The following is a 7449-nucleotide window of genomic DNA, read 5'->3' on the forward strand; positions in this document are numbered from 1 at the left end:
ATTGATGTATTTTACAGTTGGACCCTTGGCTTAAATGTAGTATTTCCACTGCCCCAAGAGTCACATTTAGGAGAAATATGAACCTCAAGAACATATTGGCACCCTCTAAACTGACCTCGATAAGGCCAATGAACCAACCAATACACTTCAAACTAGGTAATTTTAAATGTGGTTCGACCAGATGACTTACGTGCCAACATATGGGTCATAGAATATCTAGTTTTGGTCCCTCATCTAATGATCATACATTCATAATTAATTCAAGGATCACGTGTAATTCAACATCTGTGATCTATCTTCTTACCTGCACATGTGTACTCCGATATGTGGGACAAACTACTAGAACATTTAAAAAACAGGTTTCGGAAACACAGATGGGCGATCATCCGTAAAGACAAAAAATCCCCAGTATCAAGGCATTTCCAATCAATGCATGATAGTGACTCAATGCAGATTTCAGTAATAGGAATAGAACTTATTCCAGAAAAGACTAATACTTTAAACAGCTAACAAGCTCTTATTACCGCAGAGACGAAATGGGTTTCCAACTTAAATACGTTAAATCCACATGGCCTCAATGAGGAATTGGAACAAATTATATGATCAGGTTTATCTGGATTGTACCTTTTGCGCATCATCAGTCTTTAGTCTACAGATGCCATTTCTTGTTATATATGTATTTGATAGATCTCTTAAATGCCTTATCACCAGTAGGAGGTAGAATTTCCCTCCATCTTCAACTCCTCAACCTATAAATTAATTGCTTATTCTCACAATATTATATGTATATTTTTTGTAGTATCTATAAGTACGTAATCTGGAGTCAATTACTATAAATTCCTTGCTGATCCTCTGTTTTTATGAGTTTTAGTTTCAATTTTATTTATTTTTATCCAATACCAGTTATCCTATAATCATGGGTCCCTTTGGGACTCAGTTAAAGAATTTTGGTATCAAATAATCAGTAAATGGAGCTCTGTGTAGGATCGGTTTGGGATATGAGTAGAATTTAATTTAGCATAATGTTCTTGTGTTTATTATATTTGTTTTTATATTGTTCCTTTGGATTATTAATGGAATGGTGTTTAGTAAAAATGCCCCCTGTGTAATTATGACATCACCTTTAATTGACAATTCAGAACTAGGGCATATATACCCAGTAGGACCTTGATAGACTTTAGTCGTGAGAAAGTCTTTGTAAAAGACGAAACGCATAGACTTTCAGTTTATCTTTCCCCCATCCGGAATTGTATTTTCAGCGTGAGCTCCTTTACCCGGCAGCGATTTTTGGTTGCAGAAGCGGTCAGAGATCGGTCTAAGTTCACTGACATACTTACCTGGTAAGATTAGCGTGCTCCCCCAGCCTGGCGTGAGGTGCGGCGGACAGGGTAAATTGCTCTGGATTATCCCCAGAGTTTTTTTTACGACCTGGGGGTCCCCAGTGCAGCACTCTTAGCTGGCATCTTTCTGATCGGTTTAGAGCTCCCTGCCCCCCGGCTTTTATTTATCTTCCTCGACCATCACATTGACTAGCACAAATTATTCAATTTTTTTTTATTTGTTGGATCTGGGACATCTCCAATGAAGGGGCCACTCATTGAACATTAGATATTTGTCTTTTTTACATTTTTACATGGTTATTTTATTTTTGATTCAATGTTCTATGCGTGTTTTATGTATTTGATTCTATATACATAAAATTCATCTATGTGTCACTTGATCACTTTATGACACTGTGTGTATCTATATACTGGTGAATTGCATTTATAGCCCCTTTTTAAATTGAGTAAATAAAAAGCTTGTCTTTTACTACCTTACTTATTCATATATATATTATTGATGCTTGATTTAGAGGTAAATGTGTTAGGCATTTGATGTGTGCAACATAATTAGTTGATGATACATATAACAACATGTTTGCTACAGTTCTGAGATTGGTTAGATTTTTTATTTAGTTACATTGTTTAATTAACTACTGTTAAGACACCTTTTGTCTTAATAAGTAAATCGCCGTTTAGTCCACCTTCCCCTCTCACCGTATCAAGTCTTTGTTCGTATAATGTATAATCCACGAACCATAACCAGGGGAAGCGGTAATCTCCCGAACGGGATCCGTGAATGTACTCAGGTTCCCGAACCGAACTCCACGAACTGCCGCTAACAACCGAATAACGATATCCACCAAGTGGCATAAGTTTCCCATAAATAGTCCTTAAGTGTGAATAAGAATCCCCCCAATAACGAGACTGAAGCTCCGTGTTGAGGGTCAAACAAGATCTGAGGACTGGAACACCCAGCCTGCTTTTTATTAGGAAAAGGCACACACAGGACACTCCCAGGGGGAGGATGAAAACAACCAATTATACACAGGGTAACACCCCCACGTCTCCTCCGCTCAGATAAACACATAACACAATTATAACGTACAATATTTTACCCCAGTTCTGGATGTACCCCAAAAACAGGGGGTACACCTTTAAGTCCAGCACCGCTTGAAAGGTCTTGGTTAGGGGAACACTCTGTCCAAATTTCAGCCCATTCGGTTGTGGGGTTCGGGAGTTATGGATGTTTGAAGTTTTGACCGACTGCACGGATTTTCTAGCCGAAAAGAGTTCCACAAGTTTTGGCCCTGCAGTCGGTCTCCGTTCGCCTGTTAAAACTATACGAAATTCTCATCATCCACAACTATCTCCGAGTTCGCTGGATTCCCCATAGCTGATTACGTGTAACTACCGAATGGCCCGTCGTTCGGTAGTTCCAGCACGAATTTCTGGGCGCATGGAGGTCTCAGCGGTGTTCGCCTGTTTGTGTATCCGTTTTTAGTTCCATGCGTTCACAGGCAAACACCGCTGTTCGCACGCAAGATGGCCGCGAACACGTGCAAAAGTCCCGAAATGGCGGCCACCTATATGTTATACATGGAGTTCGTGCGAAATGATGCGAACGGCTGGAAACAGGCTGGAACGGTAAAACATGCTTCATAATATATCAAATCAGTCATTTAGACGGATGGCACAAAATAGCCGAATCCACCAAAGAAATAGACAGACGGATGGTTCTGTCACAACTACTGCTGGAGTCCAGGTTGGGACTGGTGATGATTGTTATTGTTGGAGCGCTCACATATTCAGTTTAATCTCTATGTGTTATAGACCCTCAAGTCACTCGATTTAAATGTGATGCAGCCCTGTGATATACACATTTTAAGATTTTGTTTTTTTTAATTCAGTTCCTTGTTCAATTTTACGGTTTTTAAACATCTTTACATGACCCAACAACTCCTTCACATGACTCAATAGCTGAGCTTCCTTCCCATGACCCAATGAGAAACATCTTTACATGACCCATCAACTGAGCTTCCTTCCCATGACCCAATGAGAAACATCTTTACATGACCCATCAACTGAGCTTCCTTCCCATGACCCAATGAGAAACATCTTTATATGACCCATCAACTGAGCTTCCTTCCCATGACACAATGAGAAACATCTTTACATGACCCATCAGCTGAGCTTCCTTCCTATGACCCAATGAGAAACATCTTTACATGACCCATCAACTGAGCTTCCTTCCCATGACCCAATGAGAAACATCTTTACATGACCCATCAACTGAGCTTCCTTCCCATGACCCAATGAGAAACATCTTTATATGACCCATCAACTGAGCTTCCTTCCCATGACACAATGAGAAACATCTTTACATGACCCATCAGCTGAGCTTCCTTCCTATGACCCAATGAGAAACATCTTTACATGACCCATCAACTGAGCTTCCTTCCCATGACCCAATGAGAAACATCTTTACATGACCCATCAACTGAGCTTCTCTCCCATGACACAATGAGAAACATCTTTACATGACCCATCAACTGAGCTTCCGTCACACGATCCAATGAGAAACATCTTTACATGACCCATCAACTGAGCTTCCTTCCTATGACCCAATGAGGAACATCTTTACATGACCCATCAACTGAGCTTCCTTCCCATGACACAATGAGAAACATCTTTACATGACCCATCAACTGAGCTTCCGTCACACGACCCAACAACTGAGCTTTGTTTTCATGACGCAACAAATTGACTTCTTTTTTGTGCACCAAGACAACTAAATTATCACATGATCCACAGATGAAGTTTCTTAACATGAGGCCAATGAATAGTTATCTTCACACAGGCATTGAAGAAATACATCGGTTTCCTGATTTTAGCAGCTTTGCCTCCTCTTTTCCATATTCTCTGAGGGTTAAGTCCCAGTGAAATCTTCTAGTGCACAGATTCCATTGCTAACCTTTTATTACTATCTAAATCCCAAGCCTTAAGGAAACCAGACCCTGTAATTAACGGAGAACAAACCTGTAATTGCCAAACTCCTAATTAGAGCAGGTAGAGTCATTCCCTCCAGGTGTTGGGGACGCTCATAGGGAGAGAACCCAAAAGGCCAATTATAATATTTCACTGTCAGCTGGATACAGGAGTTCCAACTGCTCCACAGCCGGGCAGGCGATACTGTTATATATATCAGATCATGTCAATACACACGCATGCACAGGAACATACATCGATACAACTGGAGGAAAGAAAAGAGCAGATATTGGCCGCAATCATCCTTTTATACCTCTACAGTGAGATCTGCTGAAATGGTGAAACTAATTAATCCATCGATCTTTCAGGACAGGATCTATAGCTTTCTGTAGTTCATGGAAGGATCGGATATAATCAGCTGCTGTAGACAAACCTGGACAGTGCACATGTAGGACCTTTCATGGACACCCACTTTAAAAGGCTCAGGGTAGGTACAGAGGGTGCACACAGAGAGCACACATGATACAATCAGAGTACACACAGGACACACAGAATTTACACCTTCTAAATGTCCCTATTTAGGAGGAACAGTCATATTTTGGACCCAAATCCCTCTGTCCCTCTTTTCTAGGAGCTCCACAGCAATAATACTCCCAGTAATGTGTCTGAGTGTATAACAGAGCTCCATGGCAATAATACTCCCAGTAATGTGTCTGAGTGTATAACAGAGCCCCACAGCAATAATACTCCCAGTAATGTGTCTGAGTGTATAACAGAGCTCCACAGCAATAATACTCCCAGTAATGTGTCTGAGTGTATAACAGAGCTCCACAGTAATAATACTCCCAGTAATGTGTCTGAGTGTATAACAGAGCTCCAAAGTAATAATACTCCCAGTAATGTGTCTGTATGTATAACAGAGCTCCACAGTAATAATACTCCCAGTAATGTGTCTGAGTGTATAACAGAGCCCCACAGCAATAATACTCCCAGTAATGTGTCTGAGTGTATAACAGAGCTCCACAGCAATAATACTCTCAGTAATGTGTCTGAGTGTATAACAGAGCTCCACGGAAATAATACTCCCAGTAATGTGAATGGGTGTATAACAGAGCTCCACAGTAATAATACTCCCAGTAATGTGTCTGAGTGTATAACAGAGCTCCACAGCAATAATACTCCCAGTAATGTGTCTGAGTGTATAACAGAGCTCCACAGCAATAATACTCCCAGTAATGTGTCTGAGTGTATAACGGAGCTCCACAGCAATAATACTCCCAGTAATGTGTCTGGGTGTATAACAGAGCTCCACAGCAATAATACTCCCAGTAATGTGTCTGAGTGTATAACAGAGCCCCACGGCAATAATACTCCCAGTAATGTGAATGGGTGTATAACAGAGCTCCACAGTAATAATACTCCCAGTAATGTGTCTGAGTGTATAACAGAGCTCCACGGCAATAATACTCCCAGTAATGTGAATGGGTGTATAACAGAGCTCCACAGTAATAATACTCCCAGTAATGTGTCTGAGTGTATAACAGAGCTCCACAGCAATAATACTCCCAGTAATGTGTCTGAGTGTATAACAGAGCTCCACAGCAATAATACTCCCAGTAATTTGTCTGAGTGTATAACGGAGCTCCACAGCAATAATACTCCCAGTAATGTGTCTGGGTGTATAACAGAGCTCCACAGCAATAATACTCCCAGTAATGTGTCTGAGTGTATAACAGAGCTCCACAGCAATAATACTCCCAGTAATGTGTCTGAGTGTATAACAGAGCCCCACAGCAATAACACTCCCAGTAATGTGTCTGAGTGTATAACAGAGCTCCACGGCAATAATACTCCCAGTAATGTGAATGGGTGTATAACAGAGCTCCACAGTAATAATACTCCCAGTAATGTGTCTGAGTGTATAACAGAGCTCCACAGCAATAATACTCCCAGTAATGTGTCTGAGTGTATAACAGAGCCCCACAGCAATAATACTCCCAGTAATGTGTCTGGGTGTATAACAGAGCTCCACAGTAATAATACTCCCAGTAATGTGTCTGAGTGTATAACAGAGCCCCACAGCAATAATACTCCCAGTAATGTGTCTGGGTGTATAACAGAGCTCCACAGTAATAATACTCCCAGTAATGTGTCTGAGTGTATAACAGAGCTCCACAGTAATAATACTCCCAGTAATGTGTCTGAGTGTATAACAGAGCTCCACAGCAATAATACTCCCAGTAATGTGTCTGAGTGTATAACAGAGCTCCACGGCAATAATACTCCCAGTAATGTCTGTCTGTATAACAGAGCTCCACAGCAATAATACTCCCAGTAATGTCTGAGTGCATAACAGAGCTCCACAGCAATAATACTCCCAGTAATGTGTCTGTATGTATAACAGAGCTCCACAGCAATAACACTCCCAGTAATGTGTCTGAGTGTATAACAGAGCTCCACGGCAATAATACTCCCAGTAATGTGTCTGAGTGTATAACAGAGCCCCACAGCAATAATACTCCCAGTAATGTGTCTGAGTGTATAACAGAGCTCCACAGCAATAATACTCCCAGTAATGTGTCTGAGTGTATAACAGAGCTCCACAGCAATAATACTCCCAGTAATGTGTCTGAGTGTATAACAGAGCTCCACAGTAATAATACTCCCAGTAATGTGTCTGAGTGTATAACAGAGCCCCACAGTAATAATACCCCCAGTAATGTGTCTGAGTGTATAACAGAGCTCCAAAGCAATAATACTCCCAGTAATGTGTCTGAGTGTATAACAGAGCTCCGCAGTAATAATACTCCCAGTAATGTGTCTGATTGTATAAATGAGCTCCACAGCAATAATACTCCCAGTAATGTGTCTGATTGTATAACAGAGCTCCACAGCAATAATACTCCCAGTAATGTGTCTGAGTGTATAACAGAGCTCCACGGCAATAATACTCCCAGTAATGTGTCTGAGTGTTTAACAGAGCTCCGCAGTAATAATACTCCCAGTAATGTGTCTGATTGTATAACAGAGCTCCACAGCAATAATACTCCCAGTAATGTGTCTGATTGTATAACAGAGCTCCACAGCAATAATACTCCCAGTAATGTGTCTGAGTGTATAACAGAGCTCCATAGCAATAATA

Source organism: Pelobates fuscus, chromosome 2, assembly GCF_036172605.1.
Source record: "Pelobates fuscus isolate aPelFus1 chromosome 2, aPelFus1.pri, whole genome shotgun sequence".
Classification (NCBI taxonomy): Eukaryota; Metazoa; Chordata; class Amphibia; order Anura; family Pelobatidae; genus Pelobates; species Pelobates fuscus.